Below are 26443 nucleotides of genomic sequence, written 5' to 3' on the forward strand. Positions count from 1 at the left end.
TTGTTTTTTCCAAATGATACATGTGTATTTGGTGCACTTTCTTGTAGTGGTTCTTCCCAGATCTATTCACACCGTAACAAATAAATTTCCAAGCACGCAGAAGACTGAATGTCGCCTTGTGCTTATTTACATAAAATTTACATCACTCAGATCTAAGCTAACCTTCGCATGGTCATGGACGTGTACATTTTGGTATGCACCAGGGAGTTGATTGTTCATTCACAGCGCGACATTCCTGCACACTCTAGTTCTGTTCTTGTGAGCTATAAATATGTGCATGTGGAGCTGGTGATATTGGTTATATTTACGTTGCCTATCATCAACCGACTCCAATAGCCCTGCTTTTACTAATAATTAAGATAGTTAGCATGTGGTGTGCGAGCCAGCATTGGAAGGCTTAGTTCCAAACAACAAAAGTACATTTTGTTCCTAAAATGTTGCCTGAAAATTTTAATTGTTATCGCATAAAAGAATCGTATTTTTTTTTTACATCGGTTTTTTTTTGCATAGTTCCATAAATAACTAAAATGTGAGCTACAGTATATTTTTCATGTGCATAACAGCATGCCTACAGCTACACTCCAAAAATAGCTACATAGTAATAACAGTCTACTACTGAGCAACATAAACGGATAATTAATTTTAACCTAATATTTCTGAGTTGTTTTTGAGGAGTTACCGCTTACCCCCAGCCTAACTACACCATCCTTCTCCATACTGCGACACCCATTTTGATGTTTATGTGACTGGAGTGTGCTTCCTGCAGAGAGAGGAGCTCAGGCCTAGCTCATTTTCGCCTGGCAGGTCAGATGCTCTGTGTTTCAGTCTGAAGCCGTTGGCTGCTACTGAACCGTTTGGCTCTTTTCTCTACTAGCGAGCAAACCTACAATCTAGACCCAACTGTACATCCAGCTCATTTTTAAGGGGATTTATCACTATATATGCCCGTGTTTCCAAAACACATCGGTCATTGGGGATTCCTAGCCCCGCTTGGCCGGGTCTGAAGGCAGTTATAACGCTTTTTTCGAGGTGTAATTAGAGCTAGAAAACAACGGTGGTGGAGGAGATTCCATATTAGGAGCACAGAGGAGAAGGCACCCCCCTTGTGTGATTTGGAGCTTTTGGTGAGTGTTTACCGTCTTTCCGCTTGATTATTGCCGTTATAAATGATAACCTCGCGTAGATCGATCACGCGTGGCTGTGAACGCGAGGTTTCGCCGGGTTATTGCGCTGTTTCGGACGTTTATTTTTATAATTTTTCTCGAGTGTGGGGGATGGGCAGCCTCAGCGCGTGAGTAGGCGCGCGCGTGTCGTGTGCATGTGTTCGAAAGCAGTTCTCGCGCGTGGTTTGTGTTTGTGAGCGCGCCCTTCCTTCCTGCAACTCCTACTAGCTTTGAATTAAAACCAGTGTAATATATTTTTTGTATTATTTAAACCCAAGTCATTAGAATATACATTTCTAAGATAATTTATATTGGATTCAACCCACAATAAATTAGATTGAATATGACATCAAACTTTTTACTTTGTCACTTAAGTTTTATTATTGTGAAGTAACTATTTTCGCCAGTTATGGTTTAATTTATTCTGTTTTCTCTTACTTAACTTGGACAATTTGTGTGTTTCAACGCACTTTGTACTTGTTAAATAACACAGTGTGTCTATAAAACCATGAAGGGTTATGAATCAAAACTGAAACTGTTTGAGCCCAGTTAGCAGTTGTGCCAGTCTGTTGTGTTGTGCTTTACAGGCTCTTGTTTATTTTTTTGTCTGTAGCATACCTTGGATTCATAATTGTGACAAAGTTCAGGTCATAGTATTTCATCATGTTATTTACTTTGTTACCTTTGTGCCACTTTGATTGAAAGCTTATTACAGAGCTGTGGAGCTGGTTGTTCCAAAGCCATGGACGATATGGGGGAGGGTCGAATACACACAGACAGACAGACAGACACACACACACTCACACACACACACACACACACACACACACACACACACACAGGAGGGCCACTTGCCAACCTTGCAAAGCTCAACTCAATGACACAATGTACCAGTCCCAGATAAGCCTTCACTATCTAGCAAGGAAAAGGCTGGCAATAGAGACTGTTTAGCCTCAGTTACATTTCACAGGCTAACTGGGTTAAGATATTTGTAGGCTTTAATATATATCGATATTTTTAAATTCATTTGTCATTATTTTTTTAATTGACCTGGTCCTTTCATGGGATTTTAGTTCTTTAAACATTGTAACGAATATTTAAAGTATGTTATGTAACACACACAGTCTTGAGTCCAGTATTCACACATAAACTCGGGCTTAAGCAGCCCTCATTTTATTAAGGGCAGCTCTTATTGGGTTTCATAGCTGATAATTATCAACTCTTTGAAGCTAAGGACCAACCACACCATAAAACATGTCATCTCAGGTCATTGCTTTTTTTTGTCTTTGTGGGTTTTAAGGTCAGGCAAGGTGTCTGTGCTTCATATTCACAGTGCGTAAGAGTTTAAAATTGCCTACAGGGCATACTCTGCTACATGTGCTGCAGACAATGCAGAGAGTTAAATAAAGTGACGCAGAAACAGATATATTCCGATAGGCTAATATGGGCTGTTAGCATCAGCTGAAACATATACTTGTGTCCTTATTCACGTGCATCTACAGCGTTTACCACCCTTAGGGCTATCCATACAGTAAGTGTGCTCCAGAAGAATAAACTTGAGGTTTGCTCTATGTGTCAGCTATTTAATGTGTCTCCTGTTTTTGTGACCAGGAGGTCACCATTTATGAATGCATGAGAGCTGATTTTTAGATGTCAGTATAATCCTAACTGAAAGTGCTGGATCGGATATCGGGAGCAACCTGCCGATCTGTTAGCTTATCTGTTCTTTTCAGTTCAGTTCTAGTGGAGAACTAACGTGGCATAGATGAAGCTAACAGCAACGGGTGAGCTGTTCTGAGGTATTTCACACTGTGGTCAAGTTAGTTTACAAGTTCAAGGCTCGTTTACAAGGCTTTTTTATTTACTTTCACTCTCGTTATATCTGTTGTTATGGGTTCATCCCCAGAAATGACAATGACACAAAGCCAGTTGTGTGACCTCACAGTTATTCAGTATTTTTTTCTTTAATCAGGAATCATTGACGACTACAAAGTCTGCTATCTAATCTCACATTGTTGGGCTGGATATGCATATGTCAGCAGTGAGCTCTCTGTCAGTTTTTATGGTGTCATAGTGCAATTTTTGACTGCTATTAAGCAACACATCCTTTGTTTGTCCTAGTGCACAGATGACTAGGGCTGCTCAATTAATCGAATTTTAATCACGATTACGATCTGGGCTTTCAACGATCATTAAAAATGACTGAGCCGATTATTAGCCCCTCCCTAATTTATCCGCGACACCTTAAAGGCCGGTCCGTGAAAATATTGTCGGGCATAAACCGGTCCGTGGCGCAAAAAAGGTTGGAGACCGCTGATTAAGAGGACCCGAGGGAAGCTCGGAAAGCTAAGCAGAAGTTATTTGGAGAGTGACTGCCGTTGGTTGAAAAGAGAGTTTAAAAAAAAAAAAACTTCAGTGGTGTTGCACACTATTTTATATTATTTTTTTAAAGTCATTGTTAACCCTTTAAAGCCGGTCAGAGCAGCACGCTCCGTTTTGCGTAACTATTTTTAAATCCCTGTAGAACCTGAACCGTGTAAGCTAGCGCAATAATTTGTTTTGCATATGAAACCGGAGGAGTTGTACTTACATCTGATGCCATCAGCTTGTCCTCGGTCACGGTTTCGTTCCACATATAGCTTTGCAAAAATTGCATAAAAAGCGCTTGCAGGAACAAAAACATAATATTCCAGAAACACGCTTTGCCGTTCCTATCAGCTGTTCGTAACACTTCCCACAGTGAAATGATGCACATGCTGTTTTCTTTGCAAATCTGCATCATAGGATTGTTTTTTGTTTTTCCTGCAGTATATAAAAATTGCTGTATCTCCAAAATAAAACTATGAAGACACTCAAAATAAATTTCCTGTTGTTGTAAACTATTTTTTGCAACTTTATTGTATTTAAAGTTTTGAGGGATAAGCCTCTTAAATTTCTCCAAGTAGAAATATATGTAAACAAAACAAAAGCGATTTTCAATTTTTTTTGTAGTTTATTGCACTTTTTTGCAATTTATGTAATTACTATGGACTTAATGCATACATATTATTAAAATATGGGCTATAACAGTTGTATTGATGTATAGCAACTTGAAATGCTCCCACAAATGGCACTACAGCATGTAAAAAAAATAATATAAGCTCTGGTGGACTTGGTTCTATAGTAGGTCTTAAAGGGTTAAATAAATATCGTCAAATAATCGTGATCTCAATTTCAGTGAAAATAATCGTGATTATCATTTTTGCCATAATCGAGCAGCCCTACAGATGACTATAATGGGGAAATTATGGTTTAGCAGTGGTAGCATGTTCGCAGTCAGGTGGCAGCTACATACTGCCCATCTACCTACAGAGACGTACCATACATAGTACTGTAAATGAAAAATCAGTGTGTCACCCGACAAGACAGTGACAGCTATTTTTACAGCTATAACTATCAAATCTATAAACGTGAAGATATAGATACTAAAATTGTGCTACTGTATGTCTCTTTCAGCTCAGCGTATAAAGACAAATCACTTTGTCCTGTACAGTAGCTTGGTGTGACTTTTACTCTCTGTGGAAGTGTCACTGTTGAGTTCACAGCAATCTCAGATATGCGCTTTTATCTTGGTTTATGTGCTGTTATGATCAGAGCTACTCCTCTTTCCTCTGGTTGTATCAGTTCAGTTGTGTTTTTAAAGAACTGAACCACACAACAAGAGAAACCCACCAAAACCTAAAGCTTTGTGTTGATCGTTAAAATTGGGATCACCGCTGAACATGTTATGTGGGTTTTTTGGTTAAAAAAAGACAAAAGAAAGAAGAGCTCATACACAGCATGTGCTGGCCTCCCCTCTGCTCCTTTTTTGCACCCGTTGTAGTGTTTTGCATCGTAAGTCACACCTGAATAGACTCTGAACAGACATCCACAGAGATTAAAATAATAATCCTGCATGTAGGTAGGAGATGGAATGGGAAGGAAACTGATCTTTGAAAGGCTCATAATGTCTGAATCACCTATTTTTACTGTATTTATAGATGTTTAAAATATAGTTCTGTCTCACGTCTAGAACGCATACAAACACACAAGTGTAAATTGGAGCTTAACAGAAATGATGCTAGTTTCTGTACTGTGTCTATTTTGTGTTTCACCATGTGCGTGTCTGCTCTCTCCAAAGATGTAGAAGCACTTTTTCCTCTGTATACATAAAACATGCTTTTTTTAATGCTGCAATGATCCTCTCGAACTAAGACAGTGAGAAACATTGTCTTCAGAAACATTGCCCTCATTGTTTACCCTCATGCAAACGTGACACATATTGTCTTCAGCAGAAATCCGCATCTATAAATACTTAACCTGAAATTGGCAACTTTGCAGTGGTAAAGCAATTAAAGCAATCTTCTTTGTAGTCTGATTGTCCTTTTGCCTCCCTGTAAAGTTGCCAGTGTCCAGCCAACTGTAGGTTGCCCAAAAACAAGTGAAAGAGAAAGAGTGGGGAGTTTATTTGCCACTTCTAGCTTGAAGAGAATGAACATAGTCTATATCAGGGAGCGGGAGAGGTTCCCTGCTGTAATTAGTGAACATAAGTGTGACCATTAGTGGATGATGAGGGATCGGTGTAGAAGCTCCACATATTCACATTAATTTCACAGAGGACAAAGTTGTGAGCATGAACTTGTTTGTGTGTGTGTGTGCCTGCGCTCTCTCACACACAGGGATGGTATAATAGGTGGAAGTCCCGTTATGAAGCCTCAGGGTGAGCTGTGTGTGTGGAAGCCAAAAGTGAGGAGCGGCTGGCGGATCAGACTGTGAAACTGCACTCTTTGGCTACCAACTTGCAGTTGAGAAGTTGTTAGATAATGAGTATGTCCAGGATAATCTTCATTTCTGAGTAACTGTAATTTACACAATGAACTTAATGTTTTATTCAGTAGGACTCAGACGTAGCGCTTGAGGCCATAAAGTCATCAGGATAGTGTTTACTGAGCTGAGGGATTTGAGGGATCGAACTTCTGTATAACTTAGTCTTTTTGCAACCACAAGGGTCGCTAGAAGGATTGCAGTTAATCAGTAGAATGTAAGTTTAAAGCAGTTCAGCATCTTTTATGTCCATGGTGTGGATGCGCCCACATATGCCCGTGATGTAAGAGGTGGGTGACATTCACATCAACATGAAGCTTTACATTGGAAGATTAGGTTTAATATTTTAATGATAATATTAATGTACTGCATTAAAGGGGGGAATGAGCTACAATTGGCTTGCTTGGTATTATCCAGCAGCTCAACACTATTGGCTTTTTCCCTACAAAAATGTCATATTCAAAACCATCAGGGAGGTTTTGGCATTTAACTACAGGAAAACCACCAGAACTGTCATTTATAAAATACCTTTAAGCAGTGTATAATTTATTGTGGGGTTTAAATTACATTTTTGTGAAATAGTCATAGAATAACAGGAAAATGCCTAAATGTGTGTCAGCTACAGTAACAAAGACTCTTTGTCTTAACTATATGTGGACCAAGGAGTGTTTAAACCAGGAAAAACATTGCCTGTTGGTAACTGTGAAACTTGAAACGGCAACATGATGGAGGTTGTGTCGTGTTTTTCTACTTTCACATTTCCTTTCACGCTACCACTATTTATCGATGAGGTAATATAGCTTCTAAAACACGCACTAGAAGAAGCTAGAATGATCTTTAAAACATTATCTTAACTGATAACATGCTTAACTTTGGATTCATCAGTACTTGAGTTTTTTGATAGATTAGCTATGGCATGATAGAAAGCTTTGGGGGCAGGGATAGCTCAGTAGGTAGAGTGGTCGCCCCATGATCGGAAGGTTGGGGGTTCGAATCCACTGAACAGCTACCCTGAGGTACCCCTGTGCAAGGTACCGTCCCTACACACTGCTCCCTGGGCGCCTGCTTAGTGGCTGCCCACTGCTTCACTGCATTTGAATGGGTCAAATGCAGAGAAAAACAAGTAATTTTGCCACGGGGAGCAAATAAGTATACATTATTATTATTATTATTGTTTGAGTGGCTGTAATCAACTTCCTGTAAATTTTACAATTTCCTGAGCTGAAGCACAACATTTCAGTAAACAGGCAGAGATGTGTCGAAATCCCGTTGGACTGTGACAGCTAATTGCCTTGGTAACTGTTTCTAAGCTGCCAAGGTTGTTGAACATTCACATACTGGTTCATTTCTCTGATTGTCTTGTGAGCACGACGTTTATGACTGACCCTATTGTGTCTAACACCAGAGTATAAAATAGGACAACAAAGGAAAGCTTCAAGTTCAAGTCGTGATCTTTGAAATATTGTGTGGATGTTTTTAATATGGACTGAATTTGCCTGTTTGTCATTGATATAGTAGAGCACATGCTGAGCATAGGACAGAAGAATAAGGTTTTGCTACAGAGCAGGCAGCTGAGTCATGTTATCTACACAGGACACATTTATTGCTTGGCCTTAATAAATCACAGAGGAAGCGTGGTGGTGGAGTAGTACAGTTATGTAACCAGTGCCCGTCATCAGTGTTGTGAATTGAAAAGGGAAAGACAAAATGGACTAAAGTGCAGTGAGTGAAAATGTCTTCCTTGGTTAGATAATGGCCTGACACGAGATGGAGAGACGCACAAATATGGAACTACCCTGGATCGTGTACATACCTGCCATAACTAAACAATAAGTAGGTCTTATTTCCTCAATGAGTACAGGGTTTGTGTGTATAATTTCTGGGATGTCGGAAACGTAATTTTAATTGACTTGATTGAATTGACCTGGAAATTTACCACAGATAGTTGTTGTATAACATAAGGGGCTTTACGTAAATTAGATCAGTACGTCACTAAAACTGTGAGTTAAACACAGATAAATACAAGATTTGGGTGGTCTATAAATAATGTTGGACAGTAACAATTAGTTTATGCTTTTAACATGATGCATCACGGCCATAAAAGTTCATTATTTACTTCTTTGACTGTTGGGTTCAAAAGGACTTGAGCTGTTAATGGTGTGACATTAACCTCAGCTCAGTCATCCACTGAGTGCTGCTGTCAGCAACATCCTGTGGCATTGCCGGTCATATATGTTTGTCATTCTTGAATGGCGTCAGAAAAAAGAAGATTCAGTGAAAGTGTGAAAGTTACCATGGTGATAATAGCGGGTTAAAATGATAGCGATCTTTGTGGCATTAAAACCTCTGGCTTTAGGGTCAACATATGTCAGATTTTCCCCCATTTCCAGTTCACGTGCTCGTATAGACAGCTCACTGTAGAGGGAAACGAGGAGTATCACCATGGCTACAGTCCAAGATGGCAAACCTGGATGAGAGACTCTCTGGAGAGGCAGCTGAACATGTTGCTCAGATATTTGTCACAATTGTGTAAAGTCGTAACATTGTTCTTTTGTTCTATTAACACTTAAAAACGTTGTTGTGGATGTGGAAATAAAGATTTACAGTAACACTGTGCTATTTACATACTTGAGGTAATTTAGTACCTTTGTGCTTGTGGCACAAAAAACAAATGAATAACACAAAACTTCCTGCTTGTTAGAGCTGACAGGGTAACAAAGGAAATGGGCCTTTGTGTAATGTAATTTGATTCTAAGTGGAGTTTTTCTCCTTTGGCAGGCTTGTGTTTTGTATGGTATTTGATCTGATCACAGAAATTATCCTCCAATACAGTGGTTAGCTATATTTACCAAATAGTTCAAACCTGTTATTTAATTGGTTTAAATTGTAAGTTTGAAGGTCCAGGAGTTAGGTGTGCTTATTATCTTTGAGGACTGTATTCAAAACGCTCTCTCTCTCTCACACACACAGTCATGCTACATGCGCATCCACGCAGATCTGCACCACTCACACACACACACACACACACACACACACACACACACACACACACACACACACACACACACACACACACACACACACAGTTGACAGCAGTCACATGGTGTGTGTGGCAACCTCAGGGGTCAAGTTCAACATTGTGAAGAATGCTTGGTGCTCAGCGGCCCCTCCCCCTCTTTACTCAAAAGGCTTTGAAGTTTACAGGCCTGCAGCTCCCTTTCCCCTCTGCTGCAGTGACCCAGGGTGATTATGTATGGCCTGCAGCTTCCGTCCAAACTCTGGGGAAAGTCCCAATCCACAATTTCATTTACCTCATGAGTAGGACTGCTGGATCTTGTGATATATTCCAGTAGAGTATGATATGACTAATAATACCCTGTTAGTAATGAACTATTCCACTGTGCTGTTTATGACGAAAGATTGGGATTTTATAATTTTATGTTTTGTTAGTTTGGAATGTACTGCATGCTCTAACAAAAACTAGAGATCAGTAATAACATGGTGGCTGCTTGACATCGAAAAAGAAAGTAACTTTTAGTTTGTATTTAGGCAAACAAGAAAGAGTTTTTATACCTCTTAATGAGACCTTGATTTTCTTCTAATAGTACCTTCTCCATATGAGATTGTCCTAGCTGAACTTAGGCCTAAGCACAATCTGACTTCATGTTGCAACAATACTGATAAAAATTGCTTACTGTGTTTTAAAAAACTGCATGAAAGTCTTATGCCTTAGTGCATGTTACAGACCACAATTTAGCGCCACCTTTGTTTTGAGAACAAGAGCAAGACGACATCTACAACCAGGGCTTCTGTGTAACACAACAAAAAGAAAAGGACGCACTGCCGCCAGTGGTGCTTTAGATATAAATAATTTATTGTACTGGAATCTCTGAGTCCACTGAAGTGGCAAAATAAAACAACAAAAGATGCCCACTATCATTAAACGGAGACCTATCGTTGAATTCATTCCTAGTTTTGATGTGCGGAAAAATTGTGCTTTGATTGATTTTTCCATATGTGCCAGTATCATTTCAAAATTGTATTTAATATCAGATTCAGTTATTTTATTTACAGCTACTTAAATTTTCTTTCTGTTAAAACAGCATTGAAGAATCAGTACACATGCCAGCTGCAGTTTCTTGTAAATTGTGCAAACAGATGTCTGTGGCCTTAAGTTCTTGATGCATGGCAAACACATGGTTTATACTTTTAAGTGAAGGGTATGCAGAGGCTTTCAGGTCTTTTTTTGCTAGACTGATAAGGAATGTGAGCTCAGGGCTGACTATAATTTGGGGAAAAGTATAGAAAGGGTTCAGATCGCAGCTGTGATAAAGTCCTATCTAGGAAATGCAGGAAAGTTATTAGCAGAGCTTTGGTATGTTCACTGTTTCAGTTGAACTTTCACAAAGATTGGTCTATTCCTTGCCATTACAAGTACAACCAGGAAGAGTGCAACACTGAAGTAAGGATAATTTTGGTCTGTTGCAACCTTTAGTTTAGCTGCTGTGGGTCATGCAGACTTTGGATTTGATAGCGAAACTGTTTTGGGAAACAATGAGTTGCTTGAAACTGTGTAGCTTTATATTAATCATTTTAATTACCTAAAGTCTGAAAGTAAACACAAAAATGATCTGGCTGGAGCAGACATGCGCTCGAGTGTTGTTGACTGAAAGTCTAGTAGTTTTTTTTTTTAGATTCTTAGCTGAATCTAAAAGCTCATCTCCAGGAGATATGGTGGAGCATGGCAACAAGAGACATGATGGGCAACATAATGGTAGCTTCATCCATCTTAAATGTTGTAAATCGACTGGTATTCATAAATCCATTTGCTACTCTTACTGAACACTCAAAGCTGTTCTACACGACATGCTGCATTCACCCTATTGAGTCTATTGAGGAGGTGGTCTATCTTTTCTTTTATCTCTTTTTTCCAGCTTAATTTAGAAAGCCTGCCTTCAGAAATTACTGAGTTTATACAGCTAGTGTTAATCTCACGGATTAATCTTCTGCTATAGAGCTGTAGTTGAAAAATGTGGCATTTTTTAAAAATTTGGATCTCATCTCTATGAGTTAGCGTGACCCATGTTAGCCATTGCAACTGGTTAAAATATAAAAAAAAACATGATATGAATGTAATATTGCTAGGATATAAATATCCTACCATTAGTGGCATTAGTTGCTAATTTTACTTGGCGCTTACCAGCTCATTCATCAGCTGACTCATCCAGTGCAATCATATTCATGAAGACATACAGCATGGTCTCTACAACCTGACCCCTCTGACACTGATAGACTCATTCACCTTCCTACCCTAATGTGCTATATTTCAGATACTCATTTATCTTGAATGTTCATTTAGGTTTAATAAATGAGGCTGAGGCCTCCCAGCAGAGATGGCTTTTCTACTTGGCTTCTTGGAGAGCTCTGTCAAACAGCAGGTGCTTTTCTGACAGATCTAACATTAAGACAGTATTTTTGCAAAGGACCAACTCCATGACATGAGCCTCTGATTGAACCACATGGATCCGAAGAGATGTTAAACTGTGAATGGAATGCTCACTTTGCTAATTGGCTCACAGGAACGCCCCAGCACAGCTGCTGTCACAGTGTCAGCAGAAAGAAAAGACAAAGGGCCACTGGGGCATTCCACGCCTTCCAGGTCCCGGGTTAACCCGCCAACACAGGAACGCCACGCCGCAGCTGCACTGTGGGTGCAGATTTTATCATGTTGCAGGAACTGCTTGACTGACTGTTCAGCCTGTTACACTACTTTTTTTTTTTTGGCAAGCGTGTTTGATGTTATCACTGGTGTCGTAGTGAATGCTTAGCATTGCTGGAATCTGAGAAATGAGGTTGGCCTTAATAAAACTGGAGCAAACCGATAGTACAGAAAATTTACAGGTCAGTTTTATACACTGCAGTTTTAATGCTTTTTCACTGCAGCAAAGAGCAAGTTAGTGGATTGTTTCTCAAGTTTTTTTTAAATTATTATTTTTTGTGTGGCTTTCGAACATTAAACACGTTACACCTGCATTAATGGCTATTAATGAATGCCAGATTAAAGCACGATCTGCTTTAAAGGCTCAGTCAAGTAATAAGAGAAATGGAAGTAGTAATGTTCTTTTTTTGTTCATGAGCCAATCATCAACAACTACAAGTCATTGATTTATTACCGTAAAGTGTTTCTATTTGTGTTCATGTGCTTGGGTGTGGCTTGGATTAATATTTTATCTGGTTTGTGTTTGTTTCATCAGTCAAATGCTTCTGGCTCTTATCTGTAAATGGACGTTTTTTTACATTGCTTTGCTTTACTATCTGTAAATGCCATTAGCCTCTCAGGGACTGCAGGAATTTGGCCCATATGGCTAAATTGGGCATATTTATATAATGGAACTTTGTTCTCATGTGTATTAATGTGGATTTTCCCTTTTTGAATCAAATAAACATGAACCCAAGGTCCAGGAACTGGGTTATGATCCAAAGGATGGCTTTAGAGAAATATTACCTCCTTTATTAATGCTGCCTAAATACTTATGATCTGGTTAGCTGCAAAAGCCACGCTTCTCAACACACCAAGGTGAAAAAGTAGCATTAGTGAAACGCGTTCACATGTAAAGATGCCTGATGGATTTATTTGGTGATGAAGCAAGTCTGGCAGAAGTTTTAAAGACTGCACAATAAAAACTTCCCTTTGCTCTGAAACAGAAAATACTGGGCATGTTCAAATCAGGGATTCTGCTTGTGCAGTGCCAGAGTGTCCAATAATACGTAACGATATGAACGGCGACTTACTCTTTCATATCTTCTTATGTGTGCCCTTCTTCGTGCTGAGTGTGTTTTCTTATCTGATGTGTCTTCTGCATAAGCGAAAAACTGCAGACTGCATCATACTTTTGCATCTCCTGTGGTCGACATAGCATGATGATGATTTAATGTAGAATCTTGAAGAAAACAGAACAAAAACAAGGTTTTATTAGCCATGGCTCCATTTGAATTTTTACTTTATTTTTGTTTGTTTGTTTACACTTGTCTTTTTCTAAAAGAGTCGGAGACAGTTTTGATTCGAAGCCAATATATTAAAATATATATTTTTCATTAGGGTGATCATTTTAATCACCAAAAACTACAGCTTAAGCTAGCTTTGGGTTCGGCCTTTAGTGGACATGATGTTAATTTCGGACCAAACAGATATTGTGAAGCAAAGAAGACACAGGGCATATTGAGTAAATCTCATATGTAAGCACATCTCGTCCAGCTGAAGTGATACACTGTGTGGAAGCCTCAGCCACATCTGTTTGGTCCTGGTCTGTCATTAGAGGATCCAAACAGGTATGCTGCCTCAGGCAGAGCAGCTGTAGCAGTGATCATCTTTGAGTATCTTCTCGGGTTAAAACCAGAAAGATGCTCTGAAACATCTCTACAGTGTTTCGTTTTTGCTGCTCACCTGTTGTGGGATTCAGGTATGGAGTAAAATAGAAAATACTGTGACCAAACAGCAGCCCGCTAAGTTGGCCTCCCTGAAATTATTTGTGAGACTAGGAGAAATCCTAAATTGTAAATTCCAACTTTGCTCTTTAACCTTCCATCCATTTTCTTTTCTTCAGATCACTCACTCTGCTCTCTCCTAATTATTTATTGTTATTTTATAGAAGAATTCACTGTATTTTTGTCTGGAGCTGACCAGCACAAATTTAATAACCTTAAATTTGTGCTGCTAACGTCTGAGGTCAAACACTAAACTTATTACGAGTATCCAGATCACGAGGATGTCATTTTACACACACCAGCTTTACTGAAATATGAATTTCCATAATTCCCAAGAGGCCCAAAATGACCCACAGCGTGTCCCAGACTCTAACAAGCTCCCTGTGATTCTGGTTTGCTCTGTCCAGGGTTTGGCCCTCCTCTGTACTTGAGGAGAGAAGGAGAAAGCTGAGGTGTGTTTAAGCCCAGCTAAATGTCATGGGATCCTGTGCTGTGATATATTGCATTGCATTATTATCAGGGATTGTCCGGGCTTAGCATTGTTTTAGTAGTTGATGTTTTTATCTGTGATTCTGGCATAAATCTGAAGGATCTGCAGTTGGTTGAGCTCGTCTCATATGGCCTTGGATCAGACAAAAGAAAACCGATCTCATCACGGATTAGTGGTATTAACAAGGACTTGGGCATATGACCCCTGTTTATGATGCAGCACTGTTGTTGAGTGAAAGGCCTGCGGCCCATTTTTGGGTTATGTTTTTTTTTTTGCTGTACATGACGTGGATTTCAGAGCATGGTATTGGAGAGAAGGGATATTAAAAGGTTAATAAATGACCTTTGAACTAGGGATGCAACAAAATCAGCAAAAAGAAACAGAAAAGACAGTGGTGGTGGATTTTTTTTTACAGACTGATACTTACATTTTGATCTTAAAATCAGATATTTGGCCAGTCTCTTTTTTTTCTTTTAAATACATGAAAATCCCACCGCCTGTCTCTGCTCCGATCAGGTGGTTGTTGTGTTTGTTGCATTCCAAATGTGTGTTGCTAACGTTGGACAGAGTTCTCTTTTGGACAAACCGTGCTGTGTTAACAGTTGTAAGGTAGTTGAGGGTTTTTTATTTTTTTTAAATTTCCATTTCTTGGCTGTTATGAATGCCGATGCCGATATTTCAGCAAATCACTAATAAATTGATGCAGGTCTAAGAGGTGTGCAGTTAGCAGTTAGGTGTATTTTTTTATGGTGTTAATTAGGGCTGCCACGATCAGTCGACTATTAAAATCGTCGACGCATAGTTTGAAGCTTTCTAAGATCCCAAAAGACGCAGCAATAAGTAGTAGGATTTAAGAGTGTAATAACGGACTGAAACAGAAGATGGCAGCACTGCATGTACAAGGATGCCAGCTGCCATTAAACCCCGAAGAAGAAGAAGGAGCTGTGTCCCAGAATTCATAGCGCAGCCCAGCTCAGTTTCCAACAATGGCGGCAGCTAGTTAGTTTTAATATTACTCTTATTATTCTTTCTGGGTCACAAAATAAACGTTTAACATATTTTCAGGCAAGAATGTAGCTGTGGAAACCTCAAATATCTGCTCAGTTTATCAAGACACCACATATTTTCAAAAGCGCTCCGACGTTTTCGGAGATGTCTGTTACCCACCAGCTCGATAGCTAGCCGGGGGCAAGGCTCACTAGAGCCCGTGAGAACACCGGACTCCTGGCAAATTTTCAAACCCACCATATTGTTTGGCTTTTTTTAAGTATTTTATTTGTTCCTGAGTAAATCAGTTTGGCTGAGATTAAAGTTATAGTTTTTACACAGCTGAATAAACGTCAAGCAGACAGCTGATTATCAGAAGTGTGAGATGCTCGAGAATATACTCCGGTGTCCTGTTATATTTTAGATAGCAAGGAGCAGACGGCTGAGTTTATTAAACTTCACCGAAACAATCTGCAGATTTCATTAAAATTTAATAAACTATCATCTTGTCTTTATTTTTAGTTAGCACATACCATAAACACTTCAAGCTGTAAGCTAATGATAGTTATATAAGAGCAGATGCATGCTGGTGCAATAAGCTGTACATTTTACATCCATGATGCATGATCTGATTGGTCGACTAATCGCAAAAATAATTGGTGACTAGTCGACTATCAAAATAATCGTTTGTGGCAGCCCTAGTGTTAATTATATTTCTGTAATAACCTGTGACCTTCATATTCACATATCCAGTGTGTGGCCTTAGACTGTACTAAGTCAGTATGACTTTAGTTTAAATTATCTTTGGGCCGAGGGTCCCCTGCAAGGAAACAGGGACGCTTTATGACAAAAAGCTGTGCAAAAAAAGACAGTATTTTTAAAAAAAATGTATTATTGTGTTCTCATAAACATTGGAAATTAAAATGCCATCAATTGGCCACCCTGAACCAGACCCAGCAGAGCTGGTTCATGTGGCTGCAGAGCATCAGAAGGACTACTCTCCCACACAGTGGAGTTACTGTCCAGCAGCAGGACAGGTCATTATTGTTCTGTTGTAATTTTTGTAAAGAAAGCATACTTGCGTTCCCTTTCACACATCCGGCCCTTCTGCTAACACCACAAATGCAATCCAATTCTGTGAGTAACTGAATCCCACATAAGCTTTTTAGGCTTCTGTGAGTGACCAGGAGAATCCTTCCACAGCTTTCCTGTCAGCTTTACGCACACATAAACAACGTTAGGTGAATTATTGATCCTGTTTGGTGGATTCCTCCAATTTTATTGAAATGAATGGACCAGGTTAATATAAAAGAAGAAATATCCTGGCATTCTCTGTTTGTAATAATTGTATATGAGAAAAAATTGTTTGTTTGTTTTTGGGTTTTTTTTGTTTTTAAGTCAGCACAAGCGCACTGCAATCCCAGAGTGGTATCCATTCCAAAATTGCCTCACAGCCCAGTATTGCATTAGCATTACCACTATAGCTACATCTAGATACAAGGCTGGCAGTTCAGCCTGTGATTGATCAGTGGAAGTGCACTGTCCTGTGGCAAATCAAAATGAAACTGCCAATAAAGACACAAGCTTCATGCTGTGTCATACTGCCCTGCAAAAATAACAGTAGCCACGGTAGTGACAGTAATATGAATCGCTGGCAGTGTTGTCGCCATCTGTAAGCTTCCATACGGTATATAGTAGAACTGGCATACTGGGACTGGAACATCGGCGCTCTTTTCTTTCACAGCAACAAAGCTGTCAGCAACAAAAGCACACAACAGCACACACCGTGCTGTGTTTAATAGAAAGGCCGCTGTGGCTTTTTTTTTTTAGCACCTCCATCACAGTTGTTGGAGCTCACTCTTGAGGGTTTATACTTAACATTTCTGGACCAGATGGAATATGTGTGCATAATGTCAGAGGACTTGGAAAAACATGGCTTAGCTTGTAAATGAAGTCACACAATTTATATTTCAGATTCCTCAGCCCGATTTCTAGGCTCAGCATTTGGTATTATCATAGCATTTCTTTCTCGACGGCATTGGTAAAGGCTCTTAGGTGGAAACTGAAATTTTGATAACGTTTGGATTGCGGAACTGTGGCGTGTAATACAAAGCAAGTTCATACCAATTATGCTAATGTTATATTTTCCGTATCTGACTGAACTTCCTCTAAATCTTAATTTCTACTGTAGTGGATCTAGTAGAGCCTGTGGTGTAGTCTAAAAAGTGGGAGCATTCATACTTGTGCGTAGCGTCCCTGCATTGCGCTGCCATAAAACACTATTTGCCAGCGGAGTTTCTTTCTTTGAGTTGTTCAACTCTTTTCCAGTAGATTTAGCCAGAAATGCATAGTAGGAAGGAGTGGCCCACACAGTCGTTATAGCACTGAACATATCACTGTTAAACACATCACTGATAAGCCATTAGTGTTGCGTGGTATGCTGATACTAGAAAAGTGTTGCAACCCTTGCGCTCAAAAGTTGTACTATTGTCAGTTTTATTTGTACCACTACTTTAACAAAGAGTTTATTAATAGGTAATTAATGGACTTGACGCTTGATAATTACTGCTGTGAGTGAGAGGGATGTCAAGGCATGTGAAAGTCACAGGAGTAAAGGGATATAGAACACATGGAGGAAGAATAAAATCCAGAAAACCAGTCCTTAGTCTGGGCAGGGGTTATATACAGAAAGGTAGTCAGAGAATACAGAAAAAATGTCTAAATGTCCTGCACAAGAAACCCAAAGACTAGAAAACAAGTTACACAATGAAATGCCCTGAAGGCTTGACTAGCAGTAACAAGACAATCTGTCAAGTGGAAGGTGAAAAACGGGAGGTGGGAAGAGTCTTTGGACAGTTGGACATGTATAAACAGGTCAACCAGGGTAGACAGCAAAAAATCCCACAATGGTGCCCAAGTTCAGAAGCAAAAAAAAAAAAAAAAAAAAAAAAAGAGGAAAATTTGAATCTCAAAACTGAAAGAAAAAACAATCTAAAACCCACACAATAATTCAATATACCCAAAGCCAAATCTTTGGGCGCAGGCCTAGAGAATCTGTCTGGAGAAGAGCAAGGAAATGGTGGTAATCTCTGCACTACCCTAGTGCCATCCCGGGCCAAAACCAGAGTATTTCCAGTGGTGAGAGTGTATCTGAGGCAGACTATTTCCTGTTGCGTGTTACATGTATGAAAGGGCAGCTTTGGATGATGTCCCAACCTGATTTTTCTAAAACTGTCCAGCTTTGATGTGTGAAAATGGCTTATGTAACAGGAGTGCGGTTGATTTTGTAACAATATTCTTTTAATCAACAATAATAATGATGTAATTTTAAATAATCCTGTTATTAAATGGCATAAACCAGGGACATTGTATTACTGTGTATCATGTAAAAGCTTTTAATGAAACTGTGAGCTTGACCTAATACAGAGTAATCTCATTATTACTGTTTGGGTTAGGGTTCATCGTCACAGAGACACCCACATGGATGAAAACACAGATGACTCAATACAGGTTAAGGTCTGGACTTTATAGTTTTGCATCTAATTTAAAATTCTGGTTAATGAGACCAGTCTTTCAAAAGCAGTATACAATCTATGTAGGCAGTTAAACTTAAAACTGACATTTTAAAGTGAATTAAAAAAGAAGAATTTTAAGTGCTGTGTTGTCTAACCCATTATTCCTTTTCTTTTCCTGATATTTCAGGTATTCTGTGGTGTTCCTATAGATTCTGTACTAACATATTTATGTTGAAATTGTATTAAACGGATAATTTTGGTGTTGTGACATTCTAGTCAAACCCAGCTACTCCCACTCAATTTCTTTGTTCTTAGGTTATCACTGTTTTTGCTCTGCGGCTCTACTACAACCTCACCATCACTTTATAGAGCTAGCAGAGTCAGATGAATCAATGGAAACAATGACTAAAAGGAGAAAGGCACAGAGGGAATTAAGGTCAAAGAAAACAGGGGAGGAAGCAGCAAGCTGGGAGGAGGAGCTTGAAAAGACAAATCTTAATGTTCAGTGATTTGCAGCACACAGAATTATGCAATCCAGTAACAGTCAAGCATCACCTCAGTCTGCAGCTTTCATAATTACCACAGGGCCGAATCCCAGTTTCTAAAAATTGAACATTAAATACTTTACATTGGAAATGTGGGCAGCGAGCAGGCTCCCCTGGTGTGCTGTTGTCTCCATCTGCACTCAGACTAAAGAGGTGAGCCATTGTTCAGATGTCTGAATGAGTGTCAGTCACATGGTAAAGCCATTCAGTTGCCATGTGCTGCTGACTGACACAGTGAGCTTTTTTTTTTCATGTTCAGTTCATTGCATTAGCGAGGTATCATTTTACATTTTGATGGTTTTTACCAATGTGGGTGCAGACGGTGAAAATATTTCCTCTCACACCGGCAGACGGGTGCTGGCTGTTTCTGGGAAGTGATGCATGCAACGAAATCTGTTTAAAGGGTGAACTATGGAGTTTTGATGTTAGCAAATCCAGTAATGCTGCGTTGATTTTATTTTCTGAAAAAAGTTAAAACCAGCACTGTTAACATTCTCTGTTTGTCTTTCTGATAAATTATGAGAAATGATACCAGGAGTAAATTTACTGCTCAACAATCCCTTCAGTCTTATTTTGAAAGTTCAGTTGGTGGTAATAACTAGCCTGCTTGGTGGCTAAGTTGCTGTTGTGGCGCTCCTTAGTATGATTTACCTGCATCTGGTCTTGGATTCGGTGGACTCCAGTCCTACTGTCTTGGACCACAGTTGGCAAAGGTAGTCGTCGTTCTCATCTGGGAATGCACAGCTAGCAGAGAACTCCAGCCAGAACCTGCAGCTTGTTGAGAACTGGATCACGTGTCGCTATGCCCAGTTTACCAGAGCAGAACATAAATTACAGCTGCCAGCTGCAGACTATTTGCTGGATCACATAATTTCTAAATTAGAAACTATTAGAATTATTTGATTATTAATTTGTGCCTCCTTCTGCATGCCCACATGTGCAGATATGCACCACCACCACAAATCAGTGGAAAGCAATAAATAATATGAGACATTGCGTGTGTTACATTGGATGCTCATGCATCCTAATAGTGCAATGGATCTTTTTTTCTATTTTGTGTGTTTTTTTATTAAAGGTTTTTTTTGTTGTTGTTTTTTAAAAAAGTAGTGAAAAATTAAAGGTTAGTAAAAATTGTGAACCCTAAGAAATGTCCACGTGCATTTGCTAGTATGCAGCATAACACAGTATATAACATTGTCCAATTGGCTCTGCATCAGGTTCGGGTCAAAAACTTGAAGGGGTGCATTTAATAGATCCAAGGTAGATTCAGAGGCATGTTCCTGCATTATTATCCCTCATGAAAATATTTCAAATTTGAAAGATGCAAATGTAGTTCTTTATTTCTCTTCATGAGCTCCTTTCAAGTGCAGTAAATGTGCAGTTTCCACACTTACAGAAGGTTGTGTGAACTGATAAATAATTCAAATTTAAGATGTGTTCACTCCCATAAATAAACCCTCCACTTTACTTTTGATGCCTTTTAGAAATGTGTCACATGATGCTTGTACAGGCCGTGTATAGACACTTTGCAGTGAATTCTAAAACTTATGTTTTAAATGTCGAACACATGCTGTGATATATGTTGTTTTCTAATTGCATGGTTGAAAACCTCACCTCCATTCAGAGACCATTAACTGAGTTTGTAACTGCTTCTTGTTGCAGGTTCTGAGCACATGGTACAAGGTCCTGACTGAGTACACTGGTGGTGCAAACAGACTTACTGCTGTGGTGAGTGATCTACAGCCAGGCTGCATTTGAACATGTTTCTATCTGCATAGCTTATGCAAGTTTCAGATCCTGGATCTTAAATATCCCCAACTCTAATAGGACTGGAAAAAAAACCCCAAAAAATAAACCAAGACAGTGGTTTTCACAATAATAGCTTTTGAATTGTCATCACTTCCTTATTGATTTTGGGTTTTGTAGAATGTAATATTCTTGCTCATATGTATTTTCCCTCTTAGAAATTACGTTTTAGGCAGGCATGATGATTTTCTTTTTCATGTGCCATGTATTCTAGTTGTATAGACGCAGATGGAGGTAATTCTACACCAGTGGCATGTTGCACGATTCAAACTAATTGCACAAGAGTGCAAAAGCATATATTTAATGGATAATAATTCTATTTTAGCAAGATTCTTATAAAAAACAAAAAGCATGTGTTTGAAGTACTTCTCAAATGGCTGGTTGAAAGGAGTGGATGGATTGGTAATGTTGTTAGTTTTGTTTCTGTTTTCTTAAAGGTTATTTTTGATCTTTTGTTTTCATCTGATTAGATCATAAAAGCAGAAGGGAACAAGAGGAAAGATTGTGATATGACGCACACTGATCCTGAGGGTTGTACTATCAAGGTCAACATAGCGAGACTTTCGTGTGCTCAGCAAGACCTAAAACTGCAGCCAGACATGAGTATTATGTTGGTTGCTATTAATTTTCTTTGTGAACTCAGGTTTTTGGCTTCAGGCTCTGAAATGGGGTTGTTAAATGTATCTTTTGATTCTTTTTCTTAAGTTTTCTTTTTAAGAGTGCATTGGTGACAGGAATACGGGGGGGGGCACGAATCTGGCTGCAATGAACGTGAGCTGTAATGGTGCGCCATTTAATTCTTCTGTTTGCAAAGGTCCAATTAAGTGGTGCCTTCTTCAGTCAGACATCATTAAAAACCAGTATTATTATAAGCTTTGACACGGCTGCACAGCTTAGCAAAGGAGAGTGGGAAATCACTTTTTTACAAAGTGAAAATTAAATAAATTTTATTGATTCATATTTTTGCTGGTAAATGGGCTACAAATAGACTATTTGTGTCCTGTTAGATACAGTTCCAGTGGTTAAAACCAGAACTGGCAGCAAAGTAGGATTTTTACATTTGCTGCATAACTATGCAGCACGGCTTCCTTCTGCAATATTACTAAGATACAACCGAATGGCTTGCATATATCAAACAGTTTCCTTCAGCCGAGTATCTATATTGCACTTGCAGCATGTCGCAGAGAAAAAGTCTGAAACTCTTGCCATAATGTCAGCCTAACCTGGTAAAGCCACATTTGTGACACTGAAAACTCAACACAGCTCACTAACCTGTTAATCCTGTACTGCCGTACTTTCCTCGCAGGTGTAATCAGACTGCAGACATCAGTTATACTAGTTTTTTCTTTGGCTAGCTGCTAGCAGCATGCGATGTGTTCAGTATGGCCTCAGTTTTGGAGCCCTGATTCCTGTATGTTATACTGGAATCCAAAAATTACTTTATTTTTATGACTGTACCGAGACCACTTCATGAGTCCAGTGTGATTCATCTGGACTGAACAAACAGGTTTCAAATTTCCCCAAGGCTTACTGGCAGTTAGTCGCACAAAAGTGTCATTGTTCCCCCACTGTTTTCCTGTTGTACTGAGTTTATTTTTGGTCTTTAACCACTTGTGAAAGTCAGAAAGTGTGAAAGCGTCTGTTTGAGTTCCACTGGAGGAACAGACCCCTCTTCCTGTTTTGTACCATTGAAGAATCCAGCAGGTTTCCTGTGAACCCTGCCCAAAAACGCACTGTTGCTAGATAGGACTCACATCCAGGTTCTTGGTTGTGCTTGTTTAAGTTCACATGGCAAGTGATTTTGTGCTAACTTTCTGACATTGTTGGTTCGGTTTTCAGGTTGAATCGCAATGTTTTGCTCTGACTTGCTAAAAACTCCTCTCACCCACTTTAACAGTTAGCTACGTTAATGTCAGGTCAGCCTCGCTGGAAGGCTTTGTTTTCTCCACTGTAGAGCCCTCAGCTCTGCTTATTTGTTTTATTCATGATGCTACAACTCGGCACTGGAGCTCTTAGTCACCCAGTGAGTGTGTTATTTACATAAAGAGCCTATAAGCACTGGTACAGAGTTTACATTTTCATATCAGAAACCAAGAAGCAAGTCATTTTGCAAATAGTGTTTTCTGGTGTGATGTAACGTGCAGCGGTTGAACTGCTTGAGGAAGGCGGTGATGTCAGGGGAGCATGTTGGAGTGTTTTTTTGTGCTGAGGATGATATGTAACTCAGTGGTGCCAAACTACACACCCAATTTGTTTATGCCCTGCAGAAACCTTTTACTAACAACTTTAATTTCACTCTGAATGCCAGTATTGTTTCTCACATTTAAAATACTTTTTGTCACCCCAGGAGCGAGGCGATACGACATCCGTGTCTGGTTTTAGGAGAATTTTGTCAGGATGTCATTTCTCTTCTGAATTTTGACGAGTCTTTAGAAAACCCGGCTTCTGATTTTAGCTTGTGTTTTGTGTTTTTATTAATGCACTTGTGCAGAACACTGTGTTGCTCTCACAAGGCTGTTGTATGTAACAGGAGAAGAAAGCCTTTGTTCTAAAATGATTCAGCCCACTGTATTGATCGTGTGTATCACTTTGCCTAGAAACCAGCGCGAGAGCTACTCTTCCAGAATGTGCCCCCATTTCTGAAATCACACCACAAATATTTCAGAGACTTGTCCATTAGTGTGTCCTGAAGGGACTGCAAAATTCCACACCTCCTGCAAAGGATGTGTCTCTGGTTAACCCTGAAGCTCAAACCCTCGTTTAGTGAGAGAGCAGAAAAATCAGAGTTGAATGAAAAGATATAAAGCGAGATAGCCGAATACAGATCATGCATGGCGGATAGAAGGTGAGATTAGTTTCGCCACAACTCTTTTTTTTTCATCTGTAGACATCTCCCTCAGTGGTTTATATCTCTGTAAGGACTGTGCAATAAAATACAGCTTTGGCTACACAGAAGAGAATTACTACAATGGTGACTTGAATTTTATCGTTGTATCATTTCAGCTAAATTTGAACAAATACAACTTCTCTAGGTAGATTTCCCCACACGTAGTCTTTAGTTGGGTAGGCCACCCAGGTATAATAATGGCCACCAAAGCATACCAGCTTGGCTTGGACCTACTGGCCTCGTGTTTTCTTTATGAGCCGGCCCACTGGCTAGGTAGCCTTTGTGATGTCCACCGTAGCTTTCAGCTGCTTCCCCCCCAAGAACTCATCCAGCAGTTGGGTGAACTCCAATTCGACTATCTTTGATTGCAGTTGGTATTGATTCTTCTGTCCAGAGATCTGCTGCAAGCTAATGTGCCACTGTGGCAAACTTAAAGAGGCTGCACAGAAGGAGGACTGCCAACAGCAGCATTTAAATTGGTCCTCTCTTTTCCAGAAATGCATTTTTGAGCCATATCAGCTCTACATGGTCCACAATAGAGGCTCATTGAAGAGGCAGACAGTTATATTGGGCAGATATTCTCTGTCTTTCTTCCACAATGTACATGGCAAATATACAATAAATAGGACTGGGTTCAAATATTCTAGGTTCTTTAAATCTACTGTCCAGTTCAAGTGAGTGTATGGTCTTTCTGAATGGCCACACCAGAAGGCTGATTGAAAAGCAGTCATCACAGAGAGTGAAGACTAGGGATGGGTACCGGTGTCCGGTGCCATGATGGCACCGGTTCTGACATAAACGGTAGTAACCAGACCGAAAAGCAGCGCACATTTCGGTGCTTTATTTGGGTGCTTTTTTTTTCCTGAGCTGTGATACACTTCTAGCCAATCATTTTACGTTTCCAAGGATAGTAGGCGGGGCCAGGTACGTACGTTCTGTTAGAGCGGAGCTACAGATTAAAAACGTCCAAGGCAAAGCGGTCAAAAGTCTGGCTGTACTTCACAGCAAAATATGCAAACTCAGCAGCCTGCAACAAGTGCTTTAAGCTGATACTGTGATACTGTCAAAGGAGGTAACACCAAGAATCCGATTAAACAGCTGGCGACGCATAGCGTTTTTTTTAAAAGCCGAGAAATGCGCCGTATTTGATAGCTTGCTGCGAGACCTCACACCGTGCACGTCGGGTGGGTTGCCAGTTATCGGACCCGGAGCAACATCCCCCAAAAACCCGAAGAACAGAGTCCTGGCCCCTAGCCCTGCCAGTGTAGCAGAAATGAATGACGTATGATGATGATGGCAGCAGCAGCCGTTCTTCTCTGCATGAGTAGCTTCATGTTGTTCGTGTGTAATTTACGTTGAGTAGGCTAACCACGTTATTACATTAATGCATGTAAGGTGAACTAGCAAACATCATCATAGCTACATGCGGCTGTCTTCTTGTTTGATGGCAGATACTCCCTTCACCCTGGCCAAAAAGGCTAAAATGACCAAAGAAAAAGTGGGAAACAGTTAAACATGAGAGGGTTTAAGTTTGTGGTTTTTCCATTGTTTAAGCACTGCTTCCAGCCAAGAGTGATACCATATATGCCACATAGCTGCAGAAAAGGCTAACATTGTTATCTTTTTACAAAAAAAACCAGCTGAACATGAGAGGTTTTTGGACAAAGTTTGTGTTCTCCATTCTTTAAGCACCAGTTCGAGCACCGTTTAAGCACCAGCACCGTTTCAAAAGTACCGATTTGGCACCGGTATCGGATAAAACCTAAACGATACCCATCCCTAGTGAAGACGCTTCCTAAAATGCAGATAATGGAGCATGCTTCCAGACAGACATTGATAGAGATGTATTGAGCTGTACTCATGAACTGTGACACATAGTTGAGTAAAAAATGGGGAAGAAAGAGGGTTGGAAAGAGAAAAACTTCTGTCTCCTCTTTTACATTCACACGGCTGGCCCATAATTGCATGAAGTTTGAGTGAATGTTGGGTTGTCTGCTTCAGGAATGTTAGAGAGCAGTGTGGACAGGCCATAATATCACTGCCAACTAAACCCTAGTCTCCGCAGTAGCTCCTTTAAACACTTCTTTGGCATTCTGCGTCTTGTTAAAATGCTCACTAAATCATATATCTGCAATAGGTCGGCAGCCTTAACATGAAATTTCCCCTTGTGGGACTAATAAAGGTATCTTATCTTATCTTATCTCTGAAAACTGCAAATAATAAAAGTTGGTGAATGCCAAAGCATTGGCGAGTGCATCTGCTCGTTCAGGCACGCTCAACCACCTGCCAAAAGAAATATTCTACATATCTTATGTTTGCTAGTTGGACAAATTGATAAATATAGACCTTCATGTTTTACATTAGTAGCATTGTGTTGGTGTTCACAGTGCTGACTTCTGCAGGAATAGAGGGAGCTGGAGATTCCAGGAGACAGCTAGTTATTATCTCCCTATATTTTTTAAAAGTTATTCCTTTTTCAAAAGAACATTGATTTGCAGAGTTTTCAGACATGTTTTAGAGTCACTGTGTGAAGTTAATTCATGCTAGCTTTCAGCCTTTGAGAGCTTTGTTCCCCTTCTACAGTCATCGAGTAATGCATAATCCTGAAGCCTAAGTACAAGAGTAGAGAAAACACATCACAACAGACCTTTAATAGATATTGCAAAAATGTCCGGCTAGTCCAGCTGCTGCAATATTTCCCAACTTAAGCACGTCATTAGTCG

The 26443-nt window shown here is 39.7% G+C and overlaps 1 protein-coding gene across 1 annotated transcript in view; it reads left to right on the forward strand.

Moving 5' to 3' along the window:
- The first annotated feature begins 648 nt into the window (after positions 1 to 648).
- The window catches only part of tbl1xr1a (TBL1X/Y related 1a), a 48370-nt gene continuing 22575 nt past the window's right edge, over positions 649 to 26443 (forward strand). Inside the window, exons 1-2 of the mRNA XM_085266519.1 lie at positions 649 to 1124; positions 20690 to 20755. The gene's annotated coding sequence lies outside the window, so the exon portion shown is untranslated. The remainder of the gene's footprint in view (positions 1125 to 20689; positions 20756 to 26443) is intronic.

This window comes from Mchenga conophoros, linkage group LG23 (genome assembly GCF_057382185.1).
Source record: "Mchenga conophoros isolate Kocher_MC1m ecotype Shallow Benthic linkage group LG23, M_conophoros_male_GT1.1, whole genome shotgun sequence".
NCBI lineage: Eukaryota > Metazoa > Chordata > Actinopteri > Cichliformes > Cichlidae > Mchenga > Mchenga conophoros.